The sequence below is a fragment of the Sorex araneus genome, chromosome 5 (genome assembly GCF_027595985.1).
Source record: "Sorex araneus isolate mSorAra2 chromosome 5, mSorAra2.pri, whole genome shotgun sequence".
Classification (NCBI taxonomy): Eukaryota; Metazoa; Chordata; class Mammalia; order Eulipotyphla; family Soricidae; genus Sorex; species Sorex araneus.
In genome coordinates this window covers 6,798,661-6,819,054 of record NC_073306.1, presented here as the reverse complement: position 1 = coordinate 6,819,054, position 20,394 = coordinate 6,798,661, and the positions used below count along the sequence as shown (strand labels likewise).

General features: G+C 39.6%; 1 protein-coding gene across 13 annotated transcripts in view; it reads left to right on the top strand.

Moving 5' to 3' along the window:
- The window catches only part of LRRC7 (leucine rich repeat containing 7), a 625,380-nt gene that overhangs the window by 130,368 nt on the left and 474,618 nt on the right, over window positions 1–20,394 (top strand). The window lies entirely within an intron of this gene.

Genomic DNA, 20,394 nt, shown 5'->3' with positions numbered 1-20,394 from the left:
TTGGTCTTCTTATAAGAATTTGCATTTCATAAGATTTGAGCTTATGCAATGGGCTAGCTAGCCTTAATAATGACTTTTAGGTTATAGCTACATTTTTCATTTGTTTTAAGGACGTAATTCTGGGTAAATAACAAGTACACTAATGCTGGACACTGTTATGGCCAAAAGAGTGTTTTCATTTTGTTTTGTCTTATTATAAACTCAATAGTTAGTAATAAGTTGGCATCTATGTGGTGACATTGATGTCATTCAATAGGCTGTAAGTTTTATTTTAACTAAGGTCTTTTATTCTAACACTCCAACAATAGCCAATTAAAAGTAATATCCGAAAATAAAGAGTTCATGGATATTTTAAAAACTGAGGAATGTAAGCCCATGCTTAGATGATTTCTTTTTTATTGGGTTTATAGAAATAAATTGGGATTTCTCTTCTATGTTTATTTAATGCAACTCACCTAATTTCTTGAATTTTTCTGTAGATTTTATTTAAAACTTAGAAGGGAATTTTGTAGTTGAATTTCAGAAAGGTCATTTCACATATTTAGGGTAATTTTTCAAGCCTCTTATAAAGAATTGATTTAATCCAGATGTTGACCAACCATTGGCTAGATTCAGCCTAGTGTTATTTCTGTAAATAAAACTTTATTGAAAACTACCACCTCATATTGATTTGGGCATTGTGCTTGGCCACTTTCACACTACAAAGGACTTGTGGAGTAGTTATGACAGGAGCTACCTGAGGGTCTACATTAAAACAGTTAACTATATTTGTGTGTGTGAAGAAAATGGTTTTGTTGGAATTTGATCAGACAAGGAGAGGAGGAGAGGAGGAGGGGAAGGGAGGGAAAGAGTGAGGAAAGGAGGACCAGGTCTGGGAGGAGAGGATTGTTTTTGCTTTGTTTTGTTTGCAGTGCTGGTGATCCAACCCAGATCAGGTACACATTTGATCACTGTGCCCCCAGAAAAATACTTTCAAATGCTGGTTTGGGTCAGTACATCTCAAAGTGTGGCTTGCAGAACAGTAGCCACATTGAGTAAGAGCTGGTCAGAAATGACTGCACCCTGGCACACTGCCACAGTTGATCTAGTGACCCACCAGCACTGATGCTTTCCGTCAGATTCATGGGGCGGGACCAGACTGTTGAACTTTACATCCTGACCAATTGACCTGGTAAAGTTGGCCAACTTGGATGGGGATTGCTGGGATAATATAACTGTTGTGTGTTATGACATACAAGCCTTGATCAACTGGACAAGTAATTTAAAAATTACAAGAGAGTAATTTTTAAAGCTCTACATGAACTCAGCTGAATTGAATGTTATTAAACTTGGAAGGAAAATAATGAGACGTAAGAACTCTATGAAATGCATTCCCATCCAGAGAGATCATAATTACTCTTTATTATTGTGATGGACAGCATTTCTGTTCTTGTTACAGATGGAAGTTAATTTCCTAAAAGAAGAAATTTCTTTTCTTTTATTTTGGAATGGAATTAGCATATAATATTAGTTAATTAAATCAATTAACTTTAGAGTTACAGAAAAAGTTTTATTCTTTAAATGATAGTTAATTAATGAACTACAGCATCCTGGGTGTTATTTTTTTATTAATTTAAAATTTACCTTATTTATCTGGAGAATGAGGATAACAATATAACCTTCTTTGAATGATTGTTTTGAGAATTAAGGAAGATGTCTGTGCTAAGTACTCAGGATAGAAACAGTGTCAGGGGCCAGAGTGATAGTACAGCAGGGAGGGCTTTTGCCTTGATCCCTGGCACCCCACATGGTCCCCTAAGAACCACCAGGAGCGAATCCCTAGTGCAGAGCCAGGACTAACCACTGTGCATTGCTGGGTGTGACCCAAACCCCCATCCCCTCAAAAAAGTTCCAGTGACATGATAAGTTTTCTTTCTTTCTCTCACCTTAAGTAGACAAAAACTTTTTATTCTTATTCTTCTTCTTTCAAATTAACCATGAAGAGTAACAATGTTTTTTGATCACAAAAATGAAAATTTAAATATAAATGACCACCGCTATTTTAAAAATAATAATAATGTATAGCAAGGAACAGGTTATGAGTCAATGATGCAGGGCTGAATGAACATTGCAACAGCATTAAGCAGCCATTCATGTTAGGTAGTAATTTGCCTCACACAAGGGCACAGTTTTCCCCTTCTGAGTCTACAAATTCAGTGTGGGATCAAGACCAAGACATGTCAGCCAACAACTCTGGAAAACTGCCACCTTAGAAAACTTCATAAAATGACAAGTAGTGACAACTTCCCTTTCCTAAGGATTGAAAGATAAGAGTGTCCTTGACCGAGACTGTAGATTTCAAGAGTCAAGGACTCAGTTGGAGGCATTACAAAGATAGAAAGACTTTCTATCTTGTCTCAGTTCATGCTTCTCTCATATTTTCTTACATTTTCAACACCAAGATGAACATAAGGTCACCACCACACATAGTTTTCTAGTATTTCCTTCATGTGAATTACATCAAGGTAAGCTGCATCTAACATTGTCAAAGCGACCTCTCGATACAAATATAATGTTTCTTTAAAAATACTTTCGGGGCTGGAGAGATAGCACAGCGGGTAGGGCGTTTGCCTTGCACGCGGCCGACCCGGGTTCAAATCCCAGCATCCCATATGGTCCCCTGAGCATGACCAGGGGTAATTCCTGAGTGCAAAGCCAGGAGTAACCCTTTGCATTGCCAGGTGTGACCCAAAAAGCAAAAAAAAAAAAAAAAAAATACTTTCAATTATGGTAAAGTTCCTTCCCATTAAAATGCACTGCACTGGAGCACTGTCATCCCGTTGTTCATTGATTTGCTTGAGCGGGCACCAGTAATGACTCCATTGTGAGACTTGTTACTGTTTTTGGCATAACGATTATGCCATGGATAGCTTGCCATGCTCTGCCGTGTGGGCGGGATACTCTCGGTACTTGCCAGGCTCTTCAAGAGGGACACAAGAATGGAACTTGGGTCAGCCACGTACAGGGCAAACGCCCTGCCCACTGTGCTATCACTCCAGTCCCTGTGTTTTCGCTCCAGTCCCATTAAAATAAAATTACAAATTTGTCCTCAAAATTACAGCCTCATTTTGTTTATTGTCACATATTTTTGGCTGTATTCACAGGTAAACTTCTCTAAAGCAAACTTCTAGGGACAATATGACAATGCTAGTTGGAAATGATCACGCTGGACAAGAACTGGGTGTTAAAAGTAGGTAAAGGGATATACATGACAACCTGTTAATATCTGTGTTACAAATGACAATGACCAAAAGGAGAGAGGAGAGCGAGGGTGAGAGAGAGAAAATGAGAGAGAGAGAGAGAGAGAGAGAGAGAGAGAGAGAAAGGGAGAGAGAGAGAGAGAGAAAGAGAGAGAGAAGGCTGGGGATGGGGTAGGGGTCATGGGAGGGAAATTGGGGGCACTGGTTCTGGGAAATGTACACTGGTGGGGGGATGGGTGTTGGAACACTGTGACTGAAACCTAATCATGAACAGCTTTGTAAGGGTCTATCTCACAGTGATTCGGCAAAAAATTAATTAAATTAATTAAATAAAAAAATAAAATAAAATAAATGAATCAACCTTCTTGCTCCACATACTTCCCCCCCTTTTCATTCTTCTCTGTCCCATGCATTCTGGTCCACATCACTACTGAAACTACTTTTCTTAAGGCCGTTAATAATCTCATTGCGTTTCAATGCTGTTTTCTCATTGCCCTGTAATATTTCCATGCAGTGAAATTACTCACTAGAATTTCATGGCCTCTTTGTTTCATTCCAAGTAGGTTTGGAATCTCCTCACAGGTCATCTTTTCTGAAAAGGGTCTAACATTCAAAGTATTAGATATTCCTGTAAGTATCCTACTTACAATTTTGAAGAAGTTTGTCTTATATGATCCTGTGGAGTCCCATCACTCATTCAAGAAAGATAATAGCCTGACAATAGTTTATGAGACCTCGTATGTTCCACTCTCCACCCACCCTTCAAAAACATCCTACACTCTATACATTGCTTTCTGAGTTCCAACTACACTGATATTCCTTTCATCTCTGAATCTATTCAGCAACATAATAGAATATATATTTAAGTTATATAGAATAAGAGAATAAAAATTATTCTAGGAAGACTTCAATTTAAAAAATAATAAAAACAGAATTTTAAAATTTATTAAATTAAAAAAACAATAACAATTGTATTATCTTCATTTATAACAAACAAGTGGTACTGTATGAATACTGGTAAACCGCAGGCTGAAAAAGAAAGACAGACAGCTCACACCAATACCAAACTAGCAGACACTGAAATTGCTGATATAGAATGAAAAGAGCCATAATAAAAATGGTCAATGACTGCATAATCTCTTGATATGTGAAAAGAAAAATCTCAGTCAAAATGAGATTATCTTTCATCTTAAAGCAAACTGTTATTTTTAAAATTAAAATAATGTAACTGCAATGCTGAGTGACTAAATTCCTGTTATATAGATTCCATAGCAGATTGTAAAATCAGAAGATAGAATTAATGAATCAGGAGACAGACTATTTGCTGTAAGTACTAGCATTCACCTCAACAATGAAGTCCAAAAAGTCTTAACAAAAGTGAGCAGAACCTCTGTTCCAGGGAGATAGGATAATGAGTAAAGCACATGGCTTACATGTAACTGACCCAGGTTCAGTCCTACGACCCCCTGAGCAGCCTGGGGAGTAACCCCTGAGCATGGAACCAGGAGTATGCTCTGAACACTGCTGAAAGGTCCCAGAAACAAAGCAAAACAAAACTGAAAAAAAAAAAAGAGTCTCAAAAACCATATAATATAACAAAAGGCATAACATTTGCTTCATCAGAGTTCCAATAAGTGGTTGAGTGACTCTTGGGGGGAAAATGTATTGGAAGAAATAATTGTTTATGTTCCCAAATTGGATGGGGACATACAATAACTTAGAGATTTAGGAGACTGAGTGAGTTCCAACTATGACAAATCCACAGCAAGACAAGTCAAATTTAAAATTTTGCAAGTAAGAATAATCTCAAAATAGCCAGAAAAAATAATAAAGGCCTAGTTTTTTGCTTTTTTTTTTGCCTAGAAAGGCATATAATTTAAAATGACTATATTTTTTTCATCTGAAACCATACAGGCCAGAATATAACATATTTTTCAAAAGTTATAAGAATTATCAATCTTGAATACTGTATCCAGTGAAACTATTATTCAGTGATAAAGAGAAATAAAGACGTTCTTAAGCTGAAAGGAAATGAAAAACATGTTTTGCTACCAGTCCTACTTTAAAACAATGGCTAAACAAAACTCCCCCAATACAAGGAAAATCATAACAGAAAAGACTTATACCATCAAGAAAAAAAAGTAATATAATAGAACAAAATACAATAGTCTATATTTTATCCCATATTTTGTGGTTTAAGTAAATAATTAACACTACCTGATATAGTATGCAATATATATACAAAAATTGATTTAAAATTAGAAGAAACAAAAAACAAATAATAAAATAGAAGATGTAATTGTAATATAGTAATTATACTAAATATAAATAATAAAAATAGCTTAATTAAAAGACAGCATGCTGAATTGAATTTTTTAAAAACCAAGGCAATATATTTCACCTAAAGTGATCTACAAATGCAAAGACAAAAAATAGTTAACAGAAAAAGGTGGGAAAATATATATCACAGTAATACTATTCATGTCCATTATGTCTATAATTACGTCAGGAAGACGTATAAAATATAATAGGCATGAACATTCCATCTGATTAAAGGGAATAAAAGAATTCACTTATCAAGAGGTGTTACCAACTCTTTATTTGGTGTTACCAAATATTTATTTCCTCTATTTCTTAGACTCTTTTCGGGTGCTGGGGTGTCAGACACACATAATGATACTCAGGACTGTCTCCTAACTGTGCTCAAGGAACCATATAGGACACCAGGGATAGATGCCAGGTCAGCCACTTGCAAGTCTAGCACTGTACCCATTGTACTGTATGGCTAACAGCTACAACTTTTTCAATAGTTTGTTATAATTTTTATCTGTTCAATTTAAATTTCAACAACTAAGAAACTATTCCAAGCATCTTTTTTATTGTGACCTGTTTTAAAACTTAAATAGTGATAATGCAGCGGGTAGGGCTTTTGCCTTGCACTCGGCCAACCCGGGTTCGATTCCCAGCATCCCATATGGTCCCCGGAGCTCCGCCAGGGGTAATTCCTGAGTGCAGAGCCAGGAGTCAGCCCTGAGCATCGCCAGGTGTGACCTAAAAAGCCAAACCAAACCAAAACAAAACAAAAACCTTAAAACAATGGCGCTATTAATATTTATGAAGGTGTGATTATTTTTCCTCAGAATTAACCTGTTTAATCTCCTGGCAACTAGGGAAACCCCAATGGCTCTCCCCCTCCCCACCCACGGTTGGAGTGGTCTCGGGCCGTTCACCCAGCTGGGGCGGCCCAGACTGTGGGGCGGACGGAGGAGGAAACGAGGGCCAAGCTGGTTGATTGATCGGTTGCCCTTGATTCCATTCTCCCCACGCGCCTGTTCCAGTCTCTCTGAGCCCCCCATTCTAGTCTCACACTGCCCCTCATTCCCGCCTCCGCCTGTCTCTCCCGCTCACCTCTCCGCACTCCGTCTGGCGGCCCTGCTCTCTCTCCTCTCCTCCATCTCTCTTGTCTCTACACCCCGAGCACTCTGGGCCAACACCGCACCCATACACCCAGCTACACCCATACAAGCCAGTCTGGTAGCAAAATCTACATAAGAAAGCCCTTCCTGACTGTCCCTCAGGCTCAAGGGCAGAAACACTGCCTAGGGGTGTTCCTCTTCTCCTTTTTTCAATTGCTTAATTAACATCTTAATTCTACTTCTTAATATTAGTTATTTTTGTGTAGACACAGTAAGAGATACATTGAACTTGTAGGGTGGCTCTCCCAGAACATCTAGCCACAGACTCAGACTACAGTGCTCAGGCCAGATTAATCATTCCTAACCCTAGCAGGGTCCGAATCTAGTTACTACTTTTTGGATCATGACAGCATTTGGCCATGACCATGCTCTTAACTTATAGTTAACTTATAGCATTATGGCACTTTGGCCAGCCCCATTTCAATGACAGGGTAGCACATAGCTCACTGCTTGCCCTGGGTCCATCCAGTCCCTCATCGGGACCCTGCTTTGGGGATCTAGGAAGTAGAAGTAAGGGCATCTGAGTCTTAAGTCAAGAGAATGGATGTCCAGGAGGTAAATATCATTCAGAATCAATTAACTCCCACGTTACAAAAGCATAGCATTTTCTGTCTTCTTGTATCCATACAAAAAGGAAATTGAAATTCCACAAAATTCATCTATTGAGTTTTTGAGTTATAAGAAAAATTCATTAAACAGATTTTTCTCTTTAGCTAATTTTGGGGGGTGGGGGGACAGGTGGTCTAGTGGCTTCTTAAGCGTTGCTTGGGGGCCACTCCAGGAAATACTCCCAATGGAACCAAACAAAGAATTTTGAGCTCAATGTCTTACACAGGCAAGATATGTTTCCCTGATCCCTAATTTATTTTATCTTTCATGAAATTTAAATGACTATTAACACAACTCTATCCATATGACAGTGATATACTTTTCTTAAAAGTAATCCCTTTTATATTTTCTGGAGATAATAGTTAAAATTATTTTGTTTTAAGTAGCTAAATGCTACCTTTTCAAATGTCAAAATATTCCTGGATTAACTAGCATGGTAAAGATTGGCTGATTAGTCATGTTCCTGTCTTCCTATTAGAAGTGACTGAACATGACTTAACCTTTTCCTGTTGGCCCAAGGACAAGTGTATAAATACCCATTAATGAAAAGTGTGTAAGAATTCCATCTGTGCTTCTCTTCATATCAAGTTGTCAGCTGTCACTTTGGGAGTTATTGTTCTTGCTTTCTAGCTATTTCTTCTTTTGATGTTTTTTTTTTTTTTGCCTGTTTCAGATTTCTTTAGTAGAACGAATAAACCATCTTTGCTTAAAATTGTACAATAGTAGCCAAGAGATAGTATAGGGGTTCAGGTGAGTGTCTTGCCAACTCTGGTTCCACCCACAGAATCAGATATGATGTCCCAAGCACACTGTGGTACGTTGGTACTAAAGGTCCTCAGCAGTACCACATCCTCTGGCCCAAACATCAAAATGCCTCTTGGCCAAAAATAACAGGAAGGAACTTCATGAGCACCACTTAAGAATCACCCACCACCCACATCCACATCAATGACCATCCAGCCCCGCAACCCCGCAAAAAAAAAAAAAAAAGAAAAGAAAAGAATTGTATGGTGAGTTGAATCAAAGAATTAAAACCAATAAAGCCTTGAATAACTTAGGGTAAAAAGGATCTCTGGGAAACATTAAGTGCAAGCTAAGAAATGATCTAAAAAGCAACATGCATTGATATAATCATTTAAAAATTCTGTACATATCATTCAGTGCTGGAACGATAGGGCAGGTAGGGCGACCCAGGTTCGATTTTTCCGTCCATCTCAGAGAGCCCAACAAGCTACTGAGTGTATTCTGCCCACACGGCAGAGCCTGGCAAGCTACCCATGGTGTATTCAATATGGCAAAACAGTAACAAGTCTCACAATGGAGACGTTACTGGTGCTCGCTGGAGCAAATCGATGAACAATGGGACAACAGTGCTACAGCGCTACATATTATTCAAGTTGATCTCATCTCACATCTGTGCTAGGTTCTGTACCATGTCTAAATATCTGTGTTCTATTCTATATCTGAATACAAATCACGTTTAGGTGATGCAGTTTTGATGCCGATGAACTTCATCTCACTCATCTGGTCAGGAGAGATTATTAAACAACTGAGAGATAAAGTCCTGTTATCTACCAAGCAAGTGTAGTGCAATTCTAAGTGTGGTAGAAATATGCTGTAAAGCTATGGATTTCTTGATCATTTTTTTACACTAGATATTTTCCCAGAAGCTCCTGGAAAAGGTTCTCTATTATTTCACTACTCTAAGTTTCATTGGTACTTCTGTACCATTACTTTACACCAGATGATGCTTTTTGCTAATTGCTTACGTCCAGCTGTTATGCTGGATCAATTACTTTCCAGGAGCTAATTATTTAAAGTAATCTTAGATCATGTAGTTGACATTTAATCGAGCATAATGGAACAGATAAGATTATTCAGCACTGTATTCCACCCTAGTAATTATCAAATATAGTTGTGAATATCTGGTTAGGTGTCCCAAAATATTTTATGGTTGGGATAGGGGTTAGATACAGAGTAATTGATACTGTGAGTTCAGGAATTTGGTTTAAAGTTGAAAGGAGAAGGATTTGCTTTAGAATGGGAGATATAAGAAGATACTGGGTTACATTATAAACTGTAATGAAGTTAATTAAATTTTTAAGAAAGTTCAGTGAGAACTGAACATAATGGTAATACAAATATTAATAAAATATTAACCATATGTATATTAGTTTATGGAATCTCAGACATGTAAAAATGTATGCTCTATCATCAAACTTTTATTGCCAAAGCTAAAATAGTTTTCTAAAGGCAATAGTTCCTTAAACGTAATTATTCCTACTCTTCTATGCTATTTGCTTGTACTCATTCTATGCTATTTGCTATGTCCTATTTAGCTCTCTAGGATTCACTTTATGTCTAACCTCTGAGATTTTAACAGGAAATAACGTATACAAAAATTGTATGTAACGTATATACAGTAAAAAATTATAAGCTAACACACATGGTACCTAATAAAAATGAGTCACCGAATTGCAGATACTATTCAATTCTGCTTAACTATTTAATGTGATGTATCATTCCAGGCCAGTTTTCCCCACTCCTTTAAGGACAATTTTGAAATCAAAACTAAAAGAATATGGTGTATGGTTTAGTACAAGGGGACTCAAGAGAAGTGCTTTCTCAATAGCTAGAAAATCTTACTGTTATGCTTTCTATTAATTAAAATCTTGGATTTTACATTGTACAAATTTATAAAATATAAAAACTGGATTTTATTAGCAACTCTAAAATGAGTTGCAACTATTTTAGCATGATGTAAAAAATGAGAGTAAGGAATATTAAATTGTGCTCTTAGACCTCGTAGAAAATGGAAACCCAGATTGTATAAACTGAGTACAGAAATGATATATTTTAAATGGATTTTCCATTAAATATAGTAATAGACATTTGGGCAAAAACTTTTCAAAAGTAGGTCTGAAACTCTTTTAAAACTCTCAAAAGTAGGTCTAGATTAAGAAAGTGGGCATAAATCTGCATATACGTCTATCTGCAGTCCAATTCCTCTCATAATCTCTTTGGGGTACATTTTTAGAAAATATCCACTAGTACTTATTCTCTGGGTCTCGAGCTATAGCACAGTGTTGGGCATTTGCCTTTCACTCAGCCAACCCGAGTTCGATTCCTTCTCCCCTCTCAGAAAGCCCGGCAAGCTACTGAGAGTATTGAGCCCGCACGGCAGAGCCTGGCAAGCTACCCGTGCGTATTGGATATGCCAAAAACAGTAACAATAAGTCTCTCAATGAGAGACGTTACTGGTGCCCGCTCGAACAAATCGATGAGCAGCGGGATGACAGTGATACTTATTCTCTGGCACCTCTAGTTTAGGAAATCATTTTGATCAGGGTTGAAATGTTCCTTGGGTTTCTTTTAAAACACAAATATTCCAGAGGATTAACTTGTGTCAAATCAAAGACCTTTTAACACAAAGGTGACCTATGGTCACTGACCTCAGGAATTGACTGGAAACCAGCTGAGGTTATTAGTGTAAGCTCAGTTGAGAGGAAAGTTCAGAAAGTTGAAACACAGGTGAGGGGTTCGAGAAATAAATTTCATCTCTTCTTACTAAGGGCTAATAGTGTAATTTGAAGGACTTTTTGGAATAAAATTTCAGCCCTTTCTGCAACCTATTTTATTTCAACAATAACCGCCCTGCTCATTCATACCTCATTTATGAAAATTTCTCCTCGTTAGCAGGGGACCTTCTCTTTGTCCCTGATACACTTTGTAGAGATTTTTATGCAGTTTTGATTTGGATTTTTTTCTGTTTGTTCTTTGTTGGGGGGCTCTGCTAGGTGGGTCATGGGTCTATTTCTGGCTCTGTTTACTAGTGATCACTAACAGTGTTACTGTGTTTTCTAATTCTCTGTGGACTATATTCAGTGTTGGAAATCGAACCAAGGTCAGCGGCATGTAAATCAGGTGCCTCACCTCCTGTGCAATCCCTCCAGCCCTTGTTATGCATTTAATCCTATTGTTGTTGTGTTCATTTCTTTCCCTATTGCACTGAGGTCAGGCAGACGCATTTTATTCTTTAGTCACTAACATTAAGCACAGTATTTGATATGTAGCCATCACTCTGATAAAAGTTTACCAAAAAAAAAGAAGTTATTAAAAATGCAGTTCAGTTCATGCCATAAAATTTATTGGAGTTTAAAGGCATTCCATAAGTTACCTCTGTATTCCAAAACAATTTTGAAGTCAATTGAAATATTGACAGAATGTCAGGCAGTTAGAGATCAAGCATCAACCTGATTGCTTTTTAAAGCTAGATTAGAAGCTCTGGCTGATATTTGGTAAGAATGGAATACTTTATGCTGCAAAGCCAGATATATAATACTTCTCCACTCATCCACAATAATGCAGAATAACCATTACCCCCATCCCTCATGTAGAGAATTGATCTTACAAAATTCATAATATTGAGCAATAGGTTAACATAACTTCACTTGCTTGAAGAGTCTTCATCCCAAATAAGGACAATGGGAGGGACTGTACTATGTATCTCTAGTTTTCCTTCACAATTTATGAATTGGATAAAAATCTGCAATTCCCATCGGATGTTAGGAATGAGGAGAGGTCATAAGTGCTGGGGAAACAACACTCAATAAATGAATGGCTGTATTAAAAGCATCTCCACTGGCAATGTTCTCTAAAATGTCTACCTCTGAAGTCACAGAGCGTAAATATTACATCTTTAGACATCTAGAGAAAAATTTATTTGGGTCATCTCTATTCACACATAATCAACAACTATTCTTGTAGGTCCTTCTGACGTCACGGGGGCTAGAGAGGATCAATGTAGATTCAGGTCCAAAACCACTGTAAATCAGTCTTGACACATTATATCCCTCTTATCATCCCAGATAATCATCTCTGTGATTGCTTTCGCAATATGCTTGAATTACATTCATTTGTTCAACAAATATTGATTAGATGACTTCAGTTTTCTTCTCTCTTCTGAGTCCTTGTGAAAAATAGTTAAAACCAAAAGAGGCAGACATTCCTATTATGAATGTAGTTATGAAAGTAGACATTAGTACTTTATAATAAATTTGTACTTTATTAGAAGGTGACTTCAGCTGTAGAGCCAAGTTATAGATTTAATAGTGGATAAGAGCTTATTTAATGGAAGGGGTCTGGGGACCGCACCCAATGATGCTCAGAGACTACTCCTGACTCTGTGCTCAGGGGTCACTCTTGGTGGTACTTGGAGGACCATATGCAGTACCTGGGTTAGAACCAGGGTTGGCTGCCTGTACTGCACGTGCCTTATCTCCTGTATTATCTCTCAGGCCTGTGGAGAGAGATTTGTGGGTAACTTCCAATAGAGAGAATAAAATGCCCTTCACACAAAGGATGATGCATGAGGCAGGAGCTGAAAGGGTCAGCACAGGAGTATAGTATTTGTCTATACTCCACAAGCAGTGCGTTAAAATTCAATTTTGAAGAATTTTCCCATCCAGGGGGTTATTTTGGCATGATGTGCTTTTGAGATGTGGAGGAAGAGTCACCTATAACAGGCACATTATTTTGTCTCACAGAGAGAGGCTCTTTTATAATTTAATTTATTTTAATTTTAATGTTTTTATTGAACCACTTAGATAGACCCTTACAAAGCTGTTCATGATTAGATTTCAGTCACACAGTATTCCAACACCCATTCCTCCACCAGTGTCCATTTTCCAGCATCGGTGTCCCCAGGTTCCCTCCCATCACCCCCCACCCCGACCCCCTCCCAGCCTGCCTTTATAACAGGCACTTTTCTTTTGTCTCTCTCTCTGTCTCTGTCTCTGTCTCTGTCTCTCTCTCTCTCTCTCTCTTTCACCTTTTGGGCATTGTGGTTTGCAATATTGACACTGAAAGATCATCAAGAATATCCCTTTACCTACTTTTAACACTCAGATCTTTTTCCAGCATGGTCATACTCTGCTATTATTGTCATATTGGTCTATTATTGGTCTATTGGTCAATAATAATATTGCTATTATTGTCATACTGGTCTCTTCTCTATCTTATCTATCCTCTGCCCCACACACACTTGTGGTTGATTCCAACCACTGACCAGTCCTCCTAGCCCCTGTTTTCCTTGGCCATGGACATTAGTCTTCTACCGTATATATTTTTATATACCACAAATAAATGCAATCATTCTATATCTGTTCCTCTCCTTCTGATGGTTTCACTCAGCATGATACTCTCCATGTCTTTCATGACTTCATTTTTCCTAACAGCTGCATAGTATTCCATTGTGTAGATGCGCCATAGGACACATCTGTCCTTTTGCAAAATTCAGATACTTACAGAGGTGAACACTTCATTCATCAGAGCTTGTTTTCAGTCCCTTTCTTTCCAATGCCATATTTTCAGTATTGCAGTTTTTCCCCTTTGAGCCCTGACGATGAACTGAATGTGAGTCTCCCGGCATGCTTTCTGCAATCTGGCAAACAGGTGTGTCTGGTCCTGGAAACCTAGCACTCATCACTCTTGCATTGCGGTGGAATTGCGTAGGTTTGTACAAGTGCTGTCATCTTGATCTGTCTCATCTGGAGAATTAACCTCAGCATGCTTCTTCCTCAAAGCAGCTGGTGTTACTCGAGAAATGTGTGCCTCTAGGGACCTTATGAAAATAAGTACCTACTATTTTGAAAAATTTGCTTTCCTCAACATTAGTCTGTTCCAAGCAGAACTTGAGTACAATTTATTTCTGCTTTCTCTTTTCACAGACATAGAGGATTTTTTTTCACCTCCCTACGATGTTCTATTACTTTTAGGATAAAGTTGGTCATCAGATAATATATAACTTACCTGGCTAAATTTGAATTCAGGTGTGCAACCCGTAAGTTTGCAGTGCAAGTTTATCTCATGTAATATTTAGAACAAATTTATATTAAGTTTGTCTGTTCCTTGTCTTGAAAGTAAAAATTTATCTGGATGCCTCTGTTTATTTTATTTTCAGAAAAATCAGTGTATATACACAGATAATATAGACATAAATATGAATATGCTATAAATACATGGTTTATTTTAAGAATTTGATCCTTGTGCTTAATGAAGCTGAAAGTGCAAAATCTATACTACCAGTTGACGAGGGACTCAGAGAAGAGCTAGTGTTGTAATAAAAGTACAAAGGCTGGGTACTTACAGAATGTGTCTTCTCAATGGAAGTCAATCATTTTCTTAAAGGGGCCCTCAAACCTTGGCCAGGATAGCAATCTGCTTTACTTACTGTCCACTAATTTAAAGGTTAATTCATTAAAAAAAAAAAAAAACACCCTCATAAAGAAGAATCTCCATGGCCCCCCGGGGCTGAATGACTAGACAGAAATTTCTGGCAGTTGAAAAAACGAACAGGTGCTGCCCCTTTCATACCCCACCTGCATGCTTTCGTAGCTAATGTACCGCCAAGACTTTGGAAGCACCAGAGTCTCGGGGATGCAGAGAACTTCTTTGCAGAGGAGGGACGGGCCAACAGAGCCATCTGTAACTGGGTGCCACGGCCCAGACATTGAGCCCCAGCCATTGCAGCTCTTCCTCATTCTGCCTCTCCTCTGCTTGCAAATCCAGGAAAGCCACCCCAAACACTGAGCTCAGAAACACCCCGTCTCTTCACAAGCGCTGATGACATTGTAAGGAACTTTCGACACAGGTACCTGTCCCCTGATCCAGAGCAGTCACTGAAGGAAACTCTGACAGATCTGCCCTGGGGGTCCTGAACAAAAAAGCACGGCTCCAAAACTCGAGTCACAGTGCTTCCTGCTGGAAAACGAAGTGCATGCCTATAGAGGTTCAATTTCCCGATTGAATGAATGAGAGATAATTCCTGAGAAATTAGCCGAGGCAACATGGAGAACTGGTGAGATGTATAAAATAAGTGTTCTGAAAAAAATAACAAATGAGATACATAAAATACACACTAACATAGAGCAAAATATTAGTGGAATAAGAAAGGAAATGCAGGGCCAGAGAATGCTTCATCAAAGAAAAATAAAACTTTAAAGAAAAAATATCTAGGGGCCAGAGAGAGAGAGAGAGACAGACAGACAGACAGAGACAGAGAGTGTACAGGATTGCATTTGTTTTGTACATGGCAGGTGGTTCTCTGGGCACTTCCAGGAGTGACCCCTGAGCATAGCCAGATGTGGCCTAAGAAGGAAGGAAGGAAGGAAGGAAGGAAGGAAGGAAGGAAGGAAGGAAGGAAGGAAGGAAGGAAGGAAGGAAGGAAGGAAGGAAGGAAGGAAGGAGAAAGGAAGGAAGGAAGGAAGGAAGGAAGGAAGGAAGGAAGGAAGGAAGGAAGGAAGGAAGGAAGGAAGGAAGGAAGGAAGGAAGGAAGGAAGGAAGGATGGATAAAGGAAGGAAGGAAAAGGAAGGAAGGAAGGAAGGAAGGAAGGAAGGAAGGAAGGAAGGAAGGAAGGAAGGAAGGAAGGAAGGAAAAGGAAGGAAGGAAGGAAGGAAGGAAGGAAGGAAGGAAGGAAGGAAGGAAGGAAGAGAGGGAGGAAGGAAGGAAGGAAGGAAGGAAGGAAGGAAGGAAGGAAGGAAGGAAGGAAGAGAGGGAGGAAGGAAGGAAGGAAGGAAGGAAGGAAGGAAGGAAGGAAGGAAGGAAGGAAGGAAGGAAGGAAGGAAGGAAGGAAGGAAGAGAGGGAGGAAGGAAGGAAGGAAGGAAGGAAGGAAGGAAGGAAGGAAGGAAGGAAGGAAGGAAGGAAGGAAGGAAGGAAGGATAAAGGAAGGAAGGAAAAGGAAGGAAGGAAGGAAGGAAGGAAGGAAGGAAGGAAGGAAGGAAGGAAGGAAGGAAGGAAGGAAGGAAGGATGGATAAAGGAAGGAAGGAAAAGGAAGGAAGGAAGGAAGGAAGGAAGGAAGGAAGGAAGGAAGGAAGGAAGGAAGGAAGGAAGGAAGGAAGGAAGGAAGGAAAAGGAAGGAAGGAAGGAAGGAAGGAAGGAAGGAAGGAAAAGGAAGGAAGGGGAAGGAAGGAAGGAAGGAAGGAAGGAAGGAAGGAAGGAAGGAAGGAAGGAGGAAGGAAGGAAGGAAGGAAGGAAGGAAGGAAGGAAGGAAGGAAGGAAGGAAGGAAGGAAGGAAGGAAAAGGATGAAAGGAAGGAAAAGGAAGGAAGGGAGGGAGGGAGGAAGGAAAAGAGGGAAGGAGAAAGGAAGGGAGGGAGGGAGGGAGAAGAGAGGGAGGGAGGAAGGAAGGGAGGGAGGGAGGGAGGGAAGGAGGAAGGGAGGGAGGGAGGGAGGAGAGAGGGAGGGAGGGAAGGAGGAAGGAAGGGAGGGAGGAAGGGAGGAGAGAGGGAGGGAGGAAGAGAGGGAGGGAGGGAGGAAGGGAGGGCAAGTTGAAAAACTCAAGAGTTACCAGGGAAAATAATCCAAAGGAAAAGGTAAATAAATCTTAATGGGAAAAAGCACATTAAAAATACAAAATTATCAAGAAAAAAGAGAATGGTAATGAGTAAGCCTTGTATATTTTAGAACAGTCATCCTAATCGTTAATGGTCTGAACTTATCAATCAAGAGATGTGGGATGACTTAGTGACTTCTTTAAAAAAGCAGGTACCATCTGTATCATACATATAAGATAATCATAGCTATTAAGAGACTCATATTGAAAGACTGGATAAGGTATTTAAAATCAACTACATAGAATAAAAGATAAGAATTTATAGTCACATGAAAAATTAATTTTCTCAATGACCTAATGAGCCCAAAATAGAATCCCCATCTCCCCAGGCTACCATCCAGAGCTCCCAGGCCGAAGACATTGAATTCAGTTTTGTGGATCGTAAGCATAAATAAGTCATGGTACTGAACAGGACACTGCTTAGCCATTTAAAGAAATGAAACTGGAGTCCAGAGAGGTAGTACAGAGCTCAAGACACTTGCCTTTTCCCTTAGCTGATGAGAGTTCAATCTCTGGGACCACATAGAGTCCCCTGAAACTTCCAAGAGTGATTCCACAGAGCCAGGAATAAGCTCTGAACAATCTGAATATACATTATCACTCATATCTCTTGTCATCCCGTTGCTCATCGATTTGCTTGAGTGGGCACCAGTAATGTCTCCACTCATCCCTGTCATGTGCTAGTGTAGCCCAATGGCGTCTGCTTGCTCCAGGAACATGAAGAGCCTCAAACCGTTCGTTCAGGGCCTCAAATTCTTCATTCAGGGTCTTGCTGAAGAAGTCTGACCATCTCATAGGTGGGCACCCAGACGTTCTTTTGATGGCCCATGGAATCCAGTCAGTAATAGCTCTAGTCCAGCGGTGATCTCCAAATCGAATTATGTGTCCGGCCCATCTGATTTTTGATGCCTTGGCAAATGAGACAGCGTCCCTGACTCTCGATCGTTGAGGAAGGTCAGAATTCCATATTCCTTCTCTCACTTGAGTAAAACGTGATACTCCAAGCATCGTTCTTTCGATTCCTCTTTGGGATACCCGAATAGCCTTCTCATCCTGTTTTCTCAGGGCCCAGGTCTCTGAGACGCGTATGTTAATGCAGGAAAAACGGTGAAGTCGGAAAGATGTGCCTGAAGCCGGAGGAATATATATTATATGCTTTTATATTATTTTATATATATTGATATATAATCTAAACATATATAAATTCATATTATAAATATAAAATGATGAGGGGCTGGAATGATAGCACAGTGGATGGGGCATTTGCTTTACACACGGCCAACTCGGGTTCAATTCCCAGATTCCATATGGTCCCCCGAACAACACCAGGAGTAATTCCTGAGTGCATGAGCCAGGAGTAACCCCTGAGCATCGTGGGTGTGACCCAAAGAGAAAAATTAAAAAAGAAAAGAGAAAAGATGAGGTAATTTTTCAAACAAAGCGGATAGAAGTTGAAACTTGAGGGTATTGTGCTATGTGAAATAAGTCAGGAAATGAAAGGGAATTTCCAGGGTTGTTTTACCCTTTTGTGGAGTATAAGGAACTGAAGAAAGCAACTGCAAAACACAACCAAAATGTCTCAAACTCCCTAAAAAGCGTGGTAGTCTTTAGAGTAAGAGGGAATGTGAGGCTGATGGAATGGATATAGGTGGTTATTCTGATTGTGTGATGGCACTGGAACTTTGGTGGTAGTTGTGAGATTTATACACATATAGTGATATGAAGTTCTACTCCCAAATATAACATATCATATACATCTATGGTTTATAACCAAATGGCGAATCAATAAAATTTAATTTTAAAAACTTAAACAACACCTCATAGAAACATCTAGAAAAGCTGTTTGCTCACACCTCTAAGCAACATGATACAGTTAGACTGACACATAAAATCAACCATTAGAGTATTCTTCAGTAGTCTTTATTTTCATTTGCCAAACCTGGAAATCCTATTTCTAGGAGTTTAAATTTTGCCTTTAATTTATATCAATGTAAAGATAATCCTGCTCACCAGTACTTTGGTTTTTACTTTTGTTTGCTTTTGGATTCAAATATATATTTTCCTGATGATTTCCCCCAGATTTTGTTTCATAAGTTCTCCCATTTGAGAATGACAAAGTTTATCATTTCTAAATCTTTCAAACCATTCCACTATTCAAGCAAAACGTATTCTCACTGTCCTGGTTTGAATAATTCCACCAGAAAGAAATTGTTGATGAAGTGGACTTCAGACTTAAGTCTAGACTTGATTTTCTGTGTGCTTTCTCTTGTACTATTTCTTTAAATGTGCCTCATCTTTGTAGGATCTTTCTTTAAAATGTAGACTCTAGGGACTAGAGACACAAGATTGACTCACCCAGGATTGATTCCCCTGCACCCTATATGGTTCTCTGAGCCCACCACAAGTGATCCCTGGGTGCAGAGCAAGGTATAAGCCCTCAGCACTGCCAACCATCACCCAAAAGCTTTTTAAAATAGGCAGATAAATAAAAAGAGTTGGTTCTAGGTCTGGGGGTGATAACTAAAAAGGTTAGAGTGAATGCTTTATATGTGGGCTCTGTGTTTGAATCTTGACTCTGAATAGAACCCTGAGCACCATTAGAACTGGCCCCAAAGTCCAGTTATGTCCATTGAATCATCATCATCATCATCATCATCATCATCATCATCATCATCATCATCATCATACCACTGATCATCAAATTTCTCAAGCGGTCTCAGGAACGTCTTCATTCGTCCTAGCCCTGAGATTTTCGAAGCCTCTCTTTACTCGTCCTTCCCAACGATGCCGCATTGGAGGCCCTTTCAGGGTCGGGGGAATGAGACCCAGCATTGTTACTGGTTTTGGTGTCTGAATACGCCACGGGGAGTTTTCGAGGCTCTCCCATGTGGGCAGGAAACTCTGGGTAGCCTGCTGGTTCTCCCAGAGGGAGAAGTAGGCTATAAGATGTCTCACAACCGTGAAGCAGCCGCGCAGTTCCGGGAGCTTGCTTTTAAGACTCTGGATGTTGGCCGTTGATGGGATTACAGGGCGCTGGGGGCAGCCCCTGGGTGCGAGTGGGGGCAGTCCCTGGGTGTGACTGGAAAATGGGAAATCTAGGTGGAAGAGGCCCAGTCCCAATCCAAGCAGGCTTGGAGGTCTCAGCCCCAGGTCCCACACACCTGGGTTCCTCTGCCAGTTCCTTCATGCGTGAGGCTCGTCCGAATATGTGGAGAGGGACCTTGAGCATGGCTGTGGCTAAGGCTCTGGAGGTCTTCAGCTGCAGGAGCTCTGCTCAGGGCAGGGAGGGAAGCTGGATACCATCCCCTTCGAGGGGCCCTGAGGAAGACATCCAGGCACGCGAGCAAGAGACTCTCTGTCCATTGAATAGTAAAATAAAATGGAAATTCTAGAAACCTCTGGATTTTATCTTGGGGTGAGATAAAACTATATATACCCACACTTAGAATGGTTTTGTCCATTGGAAACTCATCTAAGAGTGCTAGATGTTTTTTGCTCCATTTTTCAGGACACTTGGTATGTTGTGCCCTTCTTCACTTCATATTTTTCAGTTGCCGCTCTGGATTCTTAATCTATAGTCTTAAAAAGCCACATTCTCCATATGTTCCCTAACCCTGTCTTCTCCTGGGGACCGATTTCAGATTGCTGCATTCCAGATTGCTGTTCCAATCCCATCT